Source organism: Pristiophorus japonicus, chromosome 4 (assembly GCF_044704955.1).
Source record: "Pristiophorus japonicus isolate sPriJap1 chromosome 4, sPriJap1.hap1, whole genome shotgun sequence".
In the NCBI taxonomy this organism is placed as follows: Eukaryota; Metazoa; Chordata; class Chondrichthyes; family Pristiophoridae; genus Pristiophorus; species Pristiophorus japonicus.
The window spans coordinates 87,169,746-87,188,014 of NC_091980.1; the positions used below are offsets into that span (position 1 = coordinate 87,169,746).

At 42.2% G+C, this 18,269-nt stretch overlaps 1 protein-coding gene across 7 annotated transcripts in view; it reads right to left on the reverse strand.

The window, feature by feature from the left end:
• crebrf (creb3 regulatory factor) overlaps positions 1–9,857 on the reverse strand; it is a 79,612-nt gene extending 69,755 nt beyond the window's left edge. For 4 of the 7 annotated variants that reach the window (XR_011593020.1, XM_070878406.1, XM_070878411.1 and 1 more), the window contains exon 1: positions 7,627–7,755. The gene's annotated coding sequence lies outside the window, so the exon portion shown is untranslated. The other 3 variants (XM_070878408.1, XM_070878409.1, XM_070878407.1) reach the window with 3 other exon arrangements.
• Between the last annotated feature and the right edge of the window lie 8,412 nt (positions 9,858–18,269).

The window sequence follows — 18,269 nt, forward strand, 5'->3', positions numbered from 1 at the left end:
AACCTCTGCTCGAGGACCCCAATGATCTGCTCAATGATATTCCTGATGGTAGAGTGGCTCCCATTATACGAGTGCTCAGCTGGTGTCTGGGGCTCTCTCGGGGTGTCATGAGTCATGGGTCATGGCATCAGAGGGTATCCCTTGAATCATAGTATTAGGGCTCAAAGATCTATGGAGTGGATGACGGTCTCATTATAAAAGCATTGTGGCAGCTCCCTGGATATCAGACATTCACCTGCATGATGCGCTGCTGGTGGTCGCACACGAGCTGCACATTGAGGTAATGGAATCCCTTCCTGTTCCTGAATGCCTCACAGTTTAAATGAGGAGCTCACTCCCTGGACCATGAGGAATCCTCAAATCCTGTCAAATCCTAGTGCTCTCTGCCTTTGGTCTTCTCTGGCAATAGGGAATGATTGAGAAATGACTGAGTGTATAGAGCCTCAGTGATCTCCCTTATGCAGAAGTGCACAGACAATTGCAATATGTGATTGATATCACCTGTGGCAGCCTGGAAGATTCCAGTAGCATAAAAATTAATTGCCTCGGTGACCTTGACTGCCACAGGCAATGCAATCCTGGCTGTGCTGCAAGTTCGGAGTCTTTGTACCACAAGGCCACAGATCTCGGATGACCTCCTCGGTAAAGCGCAGCCTCCTCATGCAATGGTTTTGGGTCATGTGAATGCAGCAGGCTCTCTGAAGAACCTGGATGTATAGGGCCGCCTGCTGAGAGCCCTCCTCACCCACTTCCCCTCCAGCAGCTGGTGCTCCTCTACCTGGCCTAATCTCCTCCTCCCAACCAAGGGAGTCACCTAACAAGATCCCCATGATCAAATACTCCCTTTTTCCTGGTGAATCCTATAAAAGGTCTTCAATAAAGGTAGAGTAACACAGCATTCACGCAAGAGTCCTCAGAGAATTTGCAGGAATAATGTTGATAAGAGTATTGGTGAAGTCTTGACAAAGTGTCCCAGAAAGTCTCCAGACGTGTCTCAAAAGGTCCTTTTCAAAAATTCTCCAGTGTAGACAGCTGATCTCCAGCAGCAAGTGAACAGTTAAAGTAGCGCTGGAAATCCTCAGTGACGTCTTCTTTGCTCCTGTTCAGATGGTCATTGTTAGGAGAGGTCACTAATTGCAATGCTAGTCAGCAAAATGGTGTGCGGTTCTCTAATGAGCACTTGCAGCCAATTTAATTGTCAATCAGAACCTTAACGATTCTCTCGGCGGCCATTCCTAGCGCGCTTCAACTCCTTTACAAAGATGGCGCCGTGCACTAAAGGCGGGCTAAACTGGCGTTGCAGCTCAAGATCACAACTTGGCCACTTCGGAGGCTCTTTAGTACCTAAAGTATCTGGGGAAAATGTTTTAATATTTACTAAATAAGTTGTGCAGGTCTTAGTGCCCAACATATGAATGAAGCACATTGCCAACAGCCTCAGAATATCATTTCAAAATTTTAGACAGCCGAAGTCTACAACGCCATGTTATTTCTAACTCCTTGTTCATACCAATTTTTGATTCAATATTAGGGTCAGCAATTTTTAAATCTGTGAACGTAATAATTTTCCTATAAATAAAAAACTCAAATTTGTCCAAACATAAACATGAAAAAGGGTGAAAATAGAAACCTTAAATATATAAATAAGCAATTAGGAAGTCAACTGTGGGAGCCATGTGATGGGAGAACACAATGGCAAATTATTGTGGTAACTATGGCCAGTTGACTTATGACAACTGATTAACTGAATTACTACCAATCAAATCATGCTGATTTCAGTCCTTAATAGTAACAGTCAAGCTACTGAGCCTCACTTATTTCAAGCTGTTGGATGAATGGATATCAAATTCTTGTGACATCTATACTCCATTACATGCTGAGTCCCATTCCAGAACGTAATTCATTTGTATGTCACTATCATCAGCAGAACATGAAACTAGAATAGTTCAGAAAAACAGCTCAATCATCCTTAAAAATATGGACAGAAGTGTTTCATATCAAATTTATTTTACTATGGCAATTTCGATCAGAACAATTCAATTTGATATCAACAGAATATGATTAAAACACTCAGTGGGTCAGGTAGCATCAATGGAGTGAGGGAAATAGGGTTAACGTTTCAGTTCTTTGAATCTTTGTCTAAGTGTGTCCAGTATTTATGCTTTTATTTCATTATTTCCAGCACCTGTAGTATTTGGATTATATTTGATATCAGTTGGATTTTCTCATTTCTACCACCTTTGCCAGTCTCTCACCTACAACCAATTCAACTCAAGAACTTCTCTTTTACAGGCACATGATTCAATGTTCTTTCTTCCCCTATGCTGTGAAACCAAGAGATTTCTTAATTAGCAATAGGGCCGAGTAGATACACTCAAAATTCTGATTTGCTTTCCAGAGACATCACAATTCTCTCCTGTCTTCAATTACTTTTGGTTCTCCTTTGCTTGTCATAAGCGATCAAAGACTGCATAAACTGGTGTAAGAATGCAATAGTCTACAGTTTATTTGTGTACCTCATAGGTTCTTAATCAATATACTTTATAAAATGTTGTATATTCCCATTGTCCATTGTAAGGATAACCACATTTGTTCCCAACTAACAGCTAATTAGAAGTCAAAAACACAAGTAGCTGTAACTTCAATCCAACCCAACTTCATGATAAATTAAGAATGTCCCCACACTTTGCTGATAAATCTAAAGTACAGGCAACTCTTGATTATCCGTACACGGATCTAACGGAGAACCCACTGCAACGGCACTTTTAAAAACAGTAATTCTGTCCCGTGTACAGCTGCACACGACCATTAAACCCACCCCACACACAGTCCTGCACTGACACACAGCATTATCACTACACACAAAGGAAGGGCTTTATTTTATAATAAAGTTTAATGCTGTCTTGACCTTAAAAGGAATCAAATTAACTCGGACCTGGACAGTCTGTCCGCTCATACTGCGACCCAGCCTCACGTTATCAGATCGAAGGCATTGCTCCCAACCCCGCTCTTTTAGGGCATTGTCCAGATCATCACGCTGGAAGCAAGTTCAGAGGGGCACAAGATTTATCCAACTCTTCCTCCCTTCCCTGCCGTCTTTCCGTTTTCTGATCTTGGTGAATGTGCTCTTGTGCAGTCTGGAGTATCACTGAGGGTGCCGCCTCGGGGGTAAGTAAAGCAGAGTCTCATTCAACCTCCAGCGGTTGAAGCCTTTAGACTGGCCATTTTAAGAAAAAGTAGACAGAGTATAACATGGGTCTCTTCACTTTATATTAAAATGAATAGGTGGACAATCCCATCCTGGAGTGCACAGAAGCAGAAAAGCATCAAAGTACTGTATAAATTTGGGACCCAAACTTTCTCGGCAAGAATGTGCACTCGCCCTACTAGCAAGAATCGTTTACCCGGAATAGCCCGATCTCCGAGGGCCCTGGATAATCGAGAGTTGCCTGTACTGCACATTGGTCACAAGTATGAAATGAATGGAACTGAATTTGTATTTGGAACTGAATAATATCAACAAGGCTGATCCTGTGTAAAAGGAATAAGCAATGCAGAAGATTAGGGAAGCTTAAGGAGCAGTGTAGAAAGAAGGAAGCTGCGGGGTGTGGGAGGGTGGTGAAGCTTATTAAGCACAGAAAATATTAAAAATCGTACAGAGAGTAAACCCCAAATTATACTTCAAATAAGTCAGGAAAGTAAGACCAAACAAAACTAAATTAGTGGAAAATATTTTACTGATAGACTATTCTAAGTGCTAAATCTAAACAATCTACCAGTTGGGGTAGTAGAGGGAGAAATACAAAGGAAATTTTAAAATACACTAGATACTATAATATAAAATTGGAATACCAGAGCATTGACCTTTAGTGGTCTGACTGGTCTTTTCTCTCCTTTAACTTTTCTTATATTTTTGCTCCAAAATCTCGTTCCACCCAACCACCCCAGAACCAGAGCCACTGTTCTGCACAGGCAGTGTTGCGATGCAAGTACCCATGTCAACAGATGCAGCATTATCCGTTTCTGCAAACCTATGTAGAGATTCGATCATTTTTTAAAAAATAGAGTTATATAATTGGGACAAATCTGTTGTGAAATAGCTGAAAATTCTACAGTTTTATCTTACTGGCTTACAAACAAGAAAGTGCCATACACAAGAATGTATAACTACTTTGACTAGTTAAATACCAGGAAGTGGAACGAAGCATCAATTTTGCATTTTTTGAAGAGTGATATTTTCAGAATCACATACTGATAGTTATTCACCAGTTCTATTTCAGAGGATGTATTGTGCAGCATGTTTAAAACAGTGAAACCTTGAAACAAAGTACATCAGAATTATATTTTTTAGTTTTAGATTTAAACATTTAAAGCAGAAGTTACCTACCTTAGTTGATCTTTATGTTAATATCAATCCCAACAATTTACAATTGCGACTTAAAATAGTATTATGTCTCCCTTCAAAGAAAAGGCTCATGGTAGACCCAAATATGATCCTCATTTACTTTATTATTTTGATCTTCCCCCTCCCCTTACACACAATGTAACCCCTTGTCTCTTGATTCATACGGCCAAATTGTACAGGAAGTAGGGGCACATCAATACCTTTGCAAACTGATCATTTAGAATCATGCGTGAGTCTAGACAGTGCGTCCTAGATTTTCTTCTATTGTTACTGTTCCAAATTTAGTATAGCGGTGGAATCACTGGTGCGGGAAAAGAAAAGCAGTGATGAGGCCACTCGGTGCATTCCCACCCTATTCCCTATGTCCCTCCCCCTGCTGAGAAGGCTGCCCCTTCACCACTCTGCCACACAAGAATGACGGTGGGAACAGGGCTGTGGAACCAGCGCAATTTTCTTGCTTGCTGCCTCTGATCCCACTGACCCAGGGACCACTGAGAAGATGGTGGTAAGTTCCTGAGACGGTGGCAGGTAGTCAGCTGATGAACCTTGTAGAGGAAGCAGCTCAGGAGTGGGAACCTCTCCCCACCCCCCAGCCATCCTCTCAGGTCTGATCAAATTACCACTTTTAGTCCTCAACCATATCTATGGCCTAAAAAAAAAGTCAACATTCTGTTCTGGGTTCTTCCCTTTAAATGGTTTCTTCTTCTGGTGCAGCAGTGATGGTCTCACTGCATGGACAGAAAATGTGATGAGTTCCTTTTTATGGCAAGAATTGCACCAGGAGCTCACCATGTTTCTGTAATAAGCCCTTGACCCAGGAAGAGGCCAGTAGCAGGGGTACAGACCCTCGCCGACCCGTCTCAGATGGGTGGAGGGAAATCCAGACCTGAGTGAAAACAAACTTTCCTGCATGGAGTTGTGGGAGGAGCATCAGACAGGAGCTCAATCCTATCTTCACCCTATGCACACACGGTGATGTCACATGTATTAGCAATCGTGAGCACTAATCCTTTTTCCCCTCTCTAGTTAGGGGGTGCTGAGGCACTGCTACCCCAACCAGGATCATGTAACTCAACACTGATTTTGAACCTGGGACTTTTTGATCTGCATAGCTTAGTATCGCACCATGCTGTAAGTTCACTGATTAAAAAGTTACAAATCTAATATTTTCTAAAAAGGGGATGACAAACTCTTCTAATTATCCAATGGGTGCCCTTGAATCAAAGAATAAGGTTAAAAAAAGATGGATTTTCAGCACCATCGCAACAGATTAATCTTTTAAACTTTGTGCACACGAAGTGCTACTGAAATTCACACCATGGACCCCAGGGGCAGAATTCTGGCATGGGATTTTGATCAACATATTTGTCTGAAATAAATCTGTAGAACAGCATAAAAAGATTACAATGTTTCAAATAAACACAATGCTGTTGGTTAGTCAGCATCAATAGGTCAGGAAAGAGCAGCGTTAAATAGTTTGTGATCTCAAACGATAACAAGATGTTTACAATATTTAACCCTATCCTCTAGCTATGGTAAATATTTTCTAGTAAAGCAAGTCAGAAATAAAGATTAATTTTTAAATCTGAATTTTGTCCCGAGTGAGATTTGCCAAATGTAATTCTTGCTGCATTATAGCCCCCAATGTACTAGTGGATAAAAGCACCACCCAGTGCAGTACAGTACTAAGCATCACAAGCCATAAGGTCCAAGATTCGATTTTCAGTTTTTTGCTGAATTAGCAGACATCAGCCAGGACAGCAGTTTGAGTGCTTGATCTGGCTTCAGCAACCCAAGCTTTGGATGTGGGGAGCAGAAAATAAGCTACACATATCCACTGAGAATTCCCAACCAGTGAACATTGCTGAGAAACAAATATTGTACAGATATTGGTTGAAAAATATTATCAGCTGAGCTGCGATACCATCCTACATCAAACAGTTAAGATCTAGGCTCAGACATTAATAGGCATAGAAGTTGAGAGAGGCAGCATCCTCTTAACAAAACACATCAGTTCATCATTTTACTCATCAATGACACACTAATGTGGCATTATGATACATTAGCACGTTATCAATTTACATGTTTCCAAGCAAAAAGGTTTATCAAATGTTTTGCCCCTTCCTAAAGTGCCTGAGAAGAATAAAATATTTTAAACAGCACTTTGAAAGTTTATTTCGGAACATTATTTGTGCTGTAAAGTACTGCCTTCAAATGGACTAAAAAATAACCACAGCATGTCAATTTCTGTGTATGTTTTAAAAACATTTCTGCAGAAGACCGGATATCGACTGCAGTAAATAACACTCAGACTCTGTGTTCCAGAAAAAGGGGCGTGGTCCAAATAAAAGCTTTCAGAAAACGTTTTCAACGCTTTCTTACGGGGATGATGATTAATCTCAGTAAGTATCTGTTCATAAACAATACGGTTAGCAGACTGACAATATTAATAACCATCACCAAGTACACTACACCCAATTACCAGACAACCTTCAGCTTATGCCTTACCAACTTCCTTGTAAACATACACCACGTGTAAATATAAATTAGGTATTTACCCAAGACAGAAAATGAGAACAGCAAAGTCGTCGTTTTACTTGGGCACACTTTAAAAATACAGAATAAGCGTGATTCCCCTACTGTTAGCCCCTTTAAACATCAGCTGCAGAGACAAACAAAAATGCTGCCATGTGTTTACATAAAGGTTGGTGGGCGGGTTAGCTGGACCAGCCGACACCACGAAAACAAGCCACCACGTCTTGCTCCGTCTCTCTTACTAACTCCAGAGCCTGATCAAGGGCAGCTGACAGCGAAGATCCGCTGACTTCCAGCGACGGGCCTGGCCTCACATTATTTTTTTAAGCCTGTTTCTAACATGGCGACCAACACAAACAAACCCGCCGTGGGCGGGAACCCAGCAACTTCAGAGCATTGCCGATCCCACCTATCGGCCGCGCCCATTGGCTCAGCGGCTTCTGTTGACGGAGGACTCCTGCTGGGACCTGTTTCAGATTGGCTGTTCGGATGTCAATCATATGACATCATGGCGGCTCGAAGTTTTTTTTTCATCCTCTCTCTCTCCTCCATCTCTCGCAGGCTACTTTCAGCCCCGTGAAGGGAGAACATTTTTTTTAAGGCCCCGAATTACCTGCCACCGCCGCTACTTCAACAAACACCACCTCGAATGACACTAGCACACGCGGAGAGGTTACCGCACCTACCTCCAAAGGTCTAGGGCGTGTTATCAGGCGAAATGTGGCCGGAGCCTGTGAGGGGCCAGCAAGGCGCGCGTTTGTTTTGTTGATATCTTCCTGACGGGTTCCTGGAAAGCGCGTGACTGCGTTGATGGAGTGGGGGAGGGGGTGGCAAAGCAACCAATGGCTGTGCCGTCTGCGCAGTAGCCAATCAGACGTCTTTGGATGTTTCTTCCCCTCCCCAGCTCAAGAGCTCCAGCAGCAGAAACTAGAATGTTCAATCGTTGTCTCCCTTGTGACTAGGTTGCTGGGTGTGGGAGAGTAACACGATTGATGCATTTTAAAACTCAATTCTAACACATACAAAAACACTATTTTTTTTTCCCCTGATAAATTTTTGTAGCTTTAAATGCTACTACACACATATTAAACATATTTGGAGTAAGTCAATCATTTTGGATTAAAAATATATAATGTTTTGATGTATCTGCCTTCACAGCTCCATATTTAAATGGAGCAATCTGTCACTCTTGAACATAAATCACACGTTTTACTGTTCTTGACAGCTTTGAAAACAATATTCTTGTTAGATAATTGCCATAGAAGTACAAATAAAATCATAGAAATTTACAGCACAGGAGGGCATTCGGCCCATCGTGTCTGTGCCATCAGAAAAAAAAGCCATCAAGTCTAATCCCACTTTCCAGCTCTTGCCATAGCCCTGTAGGTTACAGCACTTCAAGTGCATATCCAAGTACTTTTTAAATGTGATGAGGGTTTCTGCCTCTACCACCTTTTCAGGCAGAGTACCAGACCCCCGCCAACCGCTGGGTGAAAAAAGTTCTCTAATCCTTCTACCAATTACTTTAGTCTATGCTCCCTGGTTATTGACCTCTCTGATATGAGGAAAAGGTCCCTTCTATCCACTCCATCTAAGCCCCTCATAATTTTATACACTTCAATATCTCCCCTCAGCCTCCTCTTTTGCAAAGAAAGCAACCCCAGCCTAATGTTGTTATTCATGCAATTTTAAGTATAAAAACAAAATTTGTTTTGCATGCATTAGATGTACTAGCAGGTCTACTGTAGTGTTCCTCACAGTGAATCAAGAAATAATACACGTTATGTCATATAACATACAATGTATGATCAGGGTTATTGATTTTCTAAGACAAATCTGTTTTTATTATATGGGATTTTTACCTTAAAAACATTATTTACTTTGAGATAAGAGTGTCAATGTAATTTTGGATAACTGTTTAATGCTATCAAGTTAACAGAACATTATCTTACACAGCTTCCAGTATTTTCCATTCAACAGCAATTAATTAGTATTTTCACTCACCTGCAACAAATATTATATAAGCAATAATTTTCAAATAGTAAATGTAAACAATACAATTCTCTCTCAGCTTGATATCCTTTCTGAAATAAAACCAATAAAGTTAATTGCTTTTATTTTTAAAATTAGTTGAAAATCAAGTCAAATTCATCATCCAGTGGCTATTAAAATCATTTTCAAAAACACACAAGTGTCATGCACAGAAGAATAATTTATCTTTTCCACTGGATTGTTTGGAATTTAGGAAAATACAAATGCTGCAAAGTTGTGTAATTAGTACTGTCATGTTTAAAGTGGGCCGTTGTTTTTCTCTCTCTTGCTCTCACACATGTTTTTTTTTAAACTCAATGTATACTTTAACTGAATAAAATTTTTGAATTTTATCCATTCGATTTTCTTTAAATAATTGTGATAAGCAATCATAGATTCTGCTAGGGACTGAAGAGAAACAGTGTAGTAGTTGGACTGGATAAATGCTATTGATACATCCTGAGAAGTTGTATACTGCACATGCTCAAACTTAGGCTCTAGATCTGCCTTCAGCTAACAAAGTTCTGGGCAAACATATCAAGTCAAAGCCCAAGTCTTTGGAAGAGGCTAACACCTTCAAGTAAAATGTTAATTTTTACTTGACGGTAATCAAAGACAAAAAGACAACTATTGTTGAATCATTCTGTGAAATATAATTTGTCGATGTCTTTTTATATTACAAATCTTATTTTGGTCAGGAGAAATTTCAGTAAATGAGGAAAAAATGGTGGAATTTTTTTTTCAAAAAAATGTTTTGATGACTTAATTGGTTTGCCTTCTTTCTTTTTCTAAGTCTTTAGAAGTTTCTCGTTGGCAAGTTTATAGCCTCTTACCTTGTTTTTGATTGGAACAATTTCAATCTCTTCAGTTCTGATTTGCTGCTGGTTTACTTTGTGGCAGCAAACTCTTGGCACCAAGGGGTCAATTCACCTCATCTGGTGCAAGCCATGTCTAAAAGGTTAAAAAATGGTGGTAAAACTACTGTAATGCTAATATTAATTGCTCTGAAATTTCTTGGGTCAGCTCATTTACATAATTAGAAACAGATCGAGGTACCGATCAGGCTACAACTAAGTAGAGAAAGTGAGATTTTAAAAGATGGGGATAATTAAAGGCAAGTGTGGTGGGGCAGAAATTCAGAAACCCTTTAGACAGGCTCAAAACCGTTCATGATTTTAAAGACCTCTATTAGGTCACCCCTCAGTCTTTTTTCAAGAGAAAAGAGCTCCAGCCTGACCATTCTTTCCTGATATGTATACCCTAACATTCTTGTAAATCTTCTCTGCACCCTCTCCAGTGCTTCTACATCCTTTTTATAATATGGCAACCAGAACTGTACGCAGTACTCTTGTAAGTGTGGCCTAACCAAGGTTCGATACAAGTTTAGCATAGCTTCCCTACTTTTCAATTCTATACCTCTAGAAATAAACCCTAGTGCTTGGTTTGCTTTTTTAAATGGCCTTGCTAACCTGTGTCGCAACTATTAGTGATTTGTGTATTTCTACTCCGAGATCCTTTTGTTTCTCTACCCCACCTAGACTCGCACCCTCCAAGTAATGTAACCTCCCTATTTTTCCTACCAAAATGCAATACCATACATTTATCTTTGTTGAACTTCATTTGCCAATTATATGCCCATTCTACAAGTTTATCAGTGTCCTCCTGTAATTTGTTGCAGTCCTCCTCAGTATTGACTATCCCGTCCACCCCACCCCCCCCGCCAAATTGCTGTCACCTGCAAATTTAGAAATTGTCCCAGCACTGATCCATGTGGAACGCCACTATCCACCTCCTGCCAATGTGAATAAGCACCTTTTATCCCTCCTCTCTACTTTCTGTCTTCAAGCCAGTTAGCTACCCATTCTGCTACTTGTCCCCTGACTCTGCAATCTCTGACCTTGATCATCAGTCTATTCTGGGGTACCTTACTGAAGGCCTTTTGAAAATCTAGATAAATTACATCTATTGCATTACCGTTGTCTACTCTCTGTTACCGATGTTTTTGAATTCCAGATGCTTTTCTATTTTCTCCTTTAGTAGGGATTCCATTATTTTTCCTACCACCGATGTTAAGCTGACTAGTTCCTTGGACATGTTCTATTCCTCTTCTTAAATATAGGTCTTACATTAGCTATCCGCCAGTCCTCTGCCACTACACCTTTTTCTAACGAATTATTAAATATGTGCAGTAATGCCTCTGCTATCTCTTCCCTAAGATTCCTTTAAAATGCGTGGATGCAATCCATCTGGACTAGGGGTTTTATCCTCTTTGAATTTGATTAGTTTATTTAATATATCCCCTCTTTTTATTTTGCACTTAAATGCACTTATCTCATTACTAATATCATCCAATGCCATATCCTGTTCTCCCAGGTAAATATTGAAGCAAAATAATTATTTCATATTTCTGCCATCTATGTCTATCCCTTAATGGCCATATTCCCATCCCAACCTTCCTTTTTTATTGATGTGTTTATAAAATATTTTACTATTTTGTTTTATGTTCCTTAATAATTTTATTTCATCATTCCTCTTTGCCCTCTTAATTGGTTTTTGGACTTCTCTCCTAATCTCTTTGTATTTTCCCTTATTATGCCCTCCCCTGCCGTCTGTGTACTTAATGAATGCCTTTTTCCTTACCCACAATTGTTCCCTTACGGCTTTATTCATCCATGGAGCTTCATTAATGTTTCGTTGTTTCTTTCCTTTTAGTGGAATATATTGTTCCTGCACTTATTGAACACCATTTTAAATGTTTCCCATTGCTGTATAATCGTTGTTTGCCAATATTGGTGCCCATTTTATTTTCCCAAGTTCGATTCTCAACCCCTCAAAATCTCCAATCTATTATCCTGGTTTTCATCATACTTATGTCCTCAATTATCATCTTAAAGCGTATTATATTATGGTCACTATTGTCTAGATGTTCCCCTACTTTTACTTATCTCATCTGTTCTGATTCATTCGCCATTACTAGATCCAATAGCGAATCCTCCCTTGTTGGACTTTTTACATATTGGGTTGTGGTGAAATTCCCCATGATTATTATTTCCCTAATTTGTCTGCATATTTCTTCCTCCACCTTCCTTCCACTATTGGGTGGTCTGTGGACTACACATATTCGTGTGATTGATCCTTTATTATCTTTTTTCTCTATCCATATGGAATCTATCTTTGTCTTGTTGATAGCGGTCACTTTTTTCTACTGCCATTATGTTATCCCTAATAACTACAGCTACTTACCTCCCCTTTTTCCCTATCTTTTCTAAATATGTTATACCCTGTAATGTCTAATTCCCAATCTTGATTTTTCTATAGCCATATCTCAGTAATCCCTACTCTGTCTGGTTCCTCGCAACACATGATTATCTCCAGCTCCCATTTTATTATGGACACTGGGTGCATTGCTGTAGAGACAGTTTAACTCATTTTTAATAGGATTTCCTCTCACTTAATCCCGTTCTGTAACTGTTTACTCACTTAATCCCATTCTGTAACTGTTTAATTCCCATGCATCAATGTCCTCCCTTACTTTATTCTTTCCTATGCTCTTTTCCTGTTTTGTTTATATTTAGACTGGTTACGTTTCTTGTAGATCCCTCCCCCCATCTTATGCCACCTCCCTATTTACCCTTTCTATTAGGACACGGGTCCCATCCCAGTTCAGGTGGAGCCTTTCCCATTGGTATAGCTCTTTCCTGTCCTAGAACTGGTGCCAGTGTCCCATGAAAAGGAACACCTCTTTCCCACACCAGCCTTTTAGCCTCACATCTCGAACCATGAGCAGTAGTAAGCAGAATTGAAGGGAAAGGAAACCATATGTGCAGACTTGAGCCAGCAGCTGACAAGATTCTATAACAATGCATGTAAGCAGCAAGTTTCCTTCAATGGCTGGCATTACACAGGGTTACTGAGTGAAAGATAAGTGATGTGATTGGTTCCCATTCTTTTATTAAGATCTCCTGTTCGGGTATTCAGGATTGGCTGTTTTCTCAATTTTCTACCCAGTTTCCTCACTGTTGGTTTGTACATGCCTTACCTCTTCAGTTCTGATTTGCTGCTTTTTTAAAACTTTGAGCCAATCAGCAATGTGTGACAGAAAAATTGTGGTGGTAAAAGTGTGGTGCAAGATGTGTGCTACCACAAGATTAAGTGTTACACACAGGAAGTGTGCATAAGTGCAAGATGTTTAATTGTCATTTTCATGCCCCTTCAACAGTCACTTCTAGTCTCTTGTCAAAGCTGACTCAACTTTGTGAATCCCTTTTCATTCCTCATCTTGTACAGTTGCTAGCTAGAGCTAATCTTTCTCCTTCAACTCAAACCTTAATGATCTTGGAAAAGAACATACCTCCACTGTCTTCAACCATCATGACCCACATCAAATTTTATTACTTCCAAGTCCATTGAGTCCCCCAATTCTCTGGTCCGGATGCTACTCTCCCATCGTTGAGATGCGCACCTAATCTTTCCCCACCCCTTTAATCTCTTAATCCCAATCCATTTTTCTTTCTCCTTGGAAATTTGCATGTTCAGCTAATCCCTTATAAAGATGATTCCTCGTGATCTTCAAATTACCACGCTGGTGCCTTTATATAATTTTTAGCGTTATGAAAGTTGTTAACTCTCAAATTATCCATCACTTTAAATGCTCTAGCCTAACCTCTTCAGTGATATTACCGACGTTATACATTACTAGAACTCTGTCATCTACAAAGCCTTTGGCAGGGGCTATTATTTCTAAACATATCATGGTTATGATGTCCCAGCCAAGTTATATTGATAGCTATCTGTGCTGATGTTGATGGCTTATCTTGTGACTTTTTTTCCCTCAGAGCTTTCACTCTATTCCTTCCCATCTATAACGTCCATTCTTTTGTTGATTTCACGCTCCATTAATCTGCTTCGTTGAGATCTCACAGCCTCAATATTCAGCTTGCAACTAACAGCTGAATCGATGTACGTGTGTTATCCAGTACATTAGCCACTAGCCATATGTTGCTAATTGGGAATCTTTGAATAACTGCATTTTTGATTAGTAAATAAAGAGTAAGATACCGTTGCTGGACATGTGATCTCAATACTCATTCACATGGCCAATCCAAGTGTACTTTAATGTGTGCGTGCTGGTAAAATGGTAAGACAAAATGCAAATTTGCAAGTGTTTTTTGATTGTTGTGTCTGCTTTACTTCCTTGTTTACTGCTTGTTGATTATCTGCTAAAATGACGTAACATAAAAAGACTTGGATTTATATAGCGCCTTTCACGACCACCAGACGTCTCAAAGTGCTTTACAGCCAATTAAGTACTTTTGGAGCGTAGTCACTGTTGTAATGAAAATGCCAAACTTCAGCATCATAGAAACACCGGCAACATAACTGCCACTGGCTGGCACACTAAAGCAAGCCCAACTGATACGAGCAGCTCCAACAGGGTATGTCACAGCAAAGGGCAAGTAACATCCAACTGCATTCTGGATGAAAAGTGTGGGTCTGGCAGACCTTAAGTGATTGACTTGTGCGAGTAAACATCTTAAAGTATGCTTGCAACTGCTAGACAAAAACCTAGAAGCTACACTAAAATGTGGTGTCTGATAAATTCATGCTAGAATTCCAAACTTTGACAAAGAGAAAGACTGCAATGTTTCACACTGAATGAAGATAGATGTTTATTAAGTAAATATACATGTGAAGTGGTTGTGGTGGCGTCCTCGGGCCAGCTGCTCCTCCCCATGCAGTACTCCCTCTCTACATACACCTTCACCCCTACTCAAACCATTCTATGATTCTATTCTCGGCTCACTATTCTTCTGTGCCCACTGGAGCCAGCCAACTTTGAGGCTCGCTGGCTATTCTGGGCCGGCCGGCTATTCCAAGCTCTGCAGACTCTTCTGGGGCCCGCTGGGACCTGCCAACTCTTCGAGGCTTGCCAATTCTTCTGGGGCCCACCGGCTCTTCGGGGCCCGGCAGCCACTGGGGTGGAGTGTTCCGGCAGTAGTGGAACATTCTGCCCGGGGCTGGCATCGAAGCGGCCGAAGGGACTCCGGGACCGGCATCGAACCGGCTGAAGGGACTCAATTTTTAAACTTTTAATCAACTTTTTATCTACTTAAACAATTCGGGAAAACTTTTACATTTTTAATCGACTTCGGGAACTTTTTTCTTCTTTTTTTAAACTTTTAAATCAACCTGAGCAACTTTTTTAAAAACAAATTGGAAATACTTTTAAACTCTTAAACTTTTAAGAAACTTTTAAATAACCTTGAAAACTCTGGAAGAAACTTTTTAAAACATCCCTCGGAACCCCAACGGACAGCTGACCTTCCTAATGCCTACCCCCCAACCAAGCCTCGGGCCACCTACCATCAATGGCGCTATTCAACACCGAGCTTGCGGCCAACACCTCACTGTAGGCAAGTAGGCTTATACAGCAGTGCCTGGTCTCCAGTCATCTTGGACCCCCTTGCCACTGGACCAAGACCTTGCTCAGCTAAGCCCATGTGGTTTCTGGTATGCAGCGGCCACCCCATGTTAAAAGAACTCACGCACAGGCATCTTCCACTTCAATATGAAGTTTGGGACCTGGAACTTCAGGACCCTCATGGACAATTCCAACAGCAACAGACCAGAACACCGCACCGACATTGTTGCCCGGGAACTCAAATGTTTTGACAGACATTGTCGCCCTAAGCGAAACCCGGTGGGTAGGGGAAGACTAGCTCAAGGAACAAGGTGGAGGTTACATCTTTTTCTGGAAAGGAAAACCAGAGGAAGAACGCTGCCTCCATGGAGTTGGCTTCGACGTCAAAAATGAGCTGGTCGACCACCTCAAAGACTCCCCCTGCGGGGTTAACGAACGCCTCATGACTCTTCGTCTTACCCTATCCCAGAACCAATGCGCTACAGTCATCAGTGCGTACGCCTCAACACTTGATGCAATGGATGAGGCTAAAGAGGGTTTTTATTCCAACCTCGAGACATCCCTGTCTCGGTCCCCACGGGCGACAAACAACCTCCTAGGTGACTTTAATGTCAGGGTCAGCAACGACACAGCCCTCTGGGGAGGCGTGATTGGCAGAGAGGGGGTAGGGAAAGCCAACTCCAGCAGTACCCTACTCCTGACAAAATGTCTAGAGCACGAACTCATCAACATCCTGTTCCGCCAGAGGGACAAATACAAGGCATCGTGGCAACACCCTCGCTCCAAACACTGGCATCTGCTCGCTATGTCATCGTCCGAGCTAGGGATCGCAAGGATGTGCGCATCACCCGCGCCATGACAGGAGCTGACGACTGCTGGACGGACCACCGCCTAATCCGATCCATCATCAACATAGCCCCGAAGCAGAGGAGGCAGCAGAAGCAGTGCTGCAAAAAAGTCAATGCCGGGGCACTTAAAGACCCAGCTAAGAGAGCCCAATACAACCAGCGCCTCACAACTAATCTGGTGTGCCTTGATGATTCTGAGATGCTGAATGCCCACAAGGCTTGTTCTGCCCTCCAGGCCTCTATAACCAGTGCCTGAAAAGAGACACTTGGTCACTCAACCAGAAAACACCAGGACTGGTTTGATGAAAATGATCTGGAGATCCAAGAACTAATAGTTCGCAAGCACAGAGCATTTTCTGAGCCTCAAGCAACAACCCAACTTGGGAGCAGCAAAGCAGTGTTACAGACGGCTCAAGGTTGAGGTCCAACAAAAAATCTGGGACCTAAAGAACGGGTGGTGGATGGAGAAAGCACAGGAGATACAACAACTGGCCGACAGCCACAATATGCGAGGATTTTTCATTGCAGTCAAGGCCACCTATAGTCCAAACTCCCAAGGCCCCACCCTGCTTCTGGCCAAGAACTGGGAAACACTCATTAATGATACCTAGGCTGTCAGGGCCCGCTGGAAGGAGCACTTCAAAAATCTCCTCAATCGAGGCTCCGCCTTTGACTTGAGTGTTCTCGACTCCATCCCGCAACATGCGATCCGCCACCACCTCAGTGAAACCCCAACGTTGCACGAGGTAGGCAAAGCCATAGGACAGCTTAAAAACAAAGCTACGGGTGCAGATGGAATCCCTGCTGAGGCATTGAAGTATGGCGGAGAGGCGCTGTTGGATGATCTCATCTCTCATCTGGAGGGAGGAGAGCATACCGGGAGATCTCAGAGATGCAGTGATCGTGACCATCTTTAAAAAAGGGGACAAATCCAACTGCGGCAACTACAGTGGAATCTCCCTATCAGCCACTGGGAAAGTTGTCCTAAGAGTTCTCCTCAATTGTCTTCTCCCTGTGGCCGAGGAGCTCCTCCCGGAATCACAGTGCGGATTTTGTTCCCTACGGGTCACAACGGACATGATCTTTGCAAGCGCGACAGCTGCAGGAAAAATGCAGGGAGCAGCGCCAGCCCTTATACATGGCCTTTTTCGAACCTACAAAGTCCTTTGACAATGTCAACCGTGAGGATCAATAGAGCATCCTCCTCAGTTTCGGATGCCCCCAAAAGTTTGTCAACATCCTTCGCCTGCTCCACGACAACATGCAGGCTGTGATCCTTACCAATGGATCCATTACAGAGCCAATCCACGTCCGGATCGGGGTCAAACAGGGCTGTGTCATCGCCCCAACCCTCTTCTCAATCTTCTTCGCTGCCATGCTCCACCTCAGTCAACAAGCTCCCCGTTGGAGTGGAACTAAACTACAGAACCAGTGGGAAGCTGTTTAAACTACGCCGCCTCCAGGCCAGGTCCAAGATCATCCCAATCTCTGTCGTTGAGCTACAGTACACGGACGACGACTGCATCTGTGCACATTCTGAGGCTGAATTCCAGGATATAGTCGATGTATTCACCGAGGCATATGAAAGCATGGGCCTTACACTCAACATCCGTAAGACAAAGGTCCTCCACCAGCCTATCCTCACCACACAACACTGTCCCCTAGACATCAAGATTCACAGCGCGGTCCTCGACAACGAGAACCATTTCCCATACCTCGGGAGCCTCTTATCAACAAGAGCAGACATTGATGCGGAGATTCAACACCGCCTCCAGTGTGCCAGTGCAGCCTTCGGCCATCTGAAAAAAGTGTGTTCAAAGACCAGGCCCTCAAATCTACTACCAAGCTCATGGTCTGCAGGGCTGTAGTAATACCCGCGCTCCTGTATGGATCAGAGGCATGGACGACGTACAGAAGACACCGCAAGTCGCTGGAGATATATCACCAACGATGTCTCCACAAAATCCTGCAAATCCCCTGGGAGGACCGGCGCACTAACATCAGTGTCCTCGTCCAGGCTAACATCCCC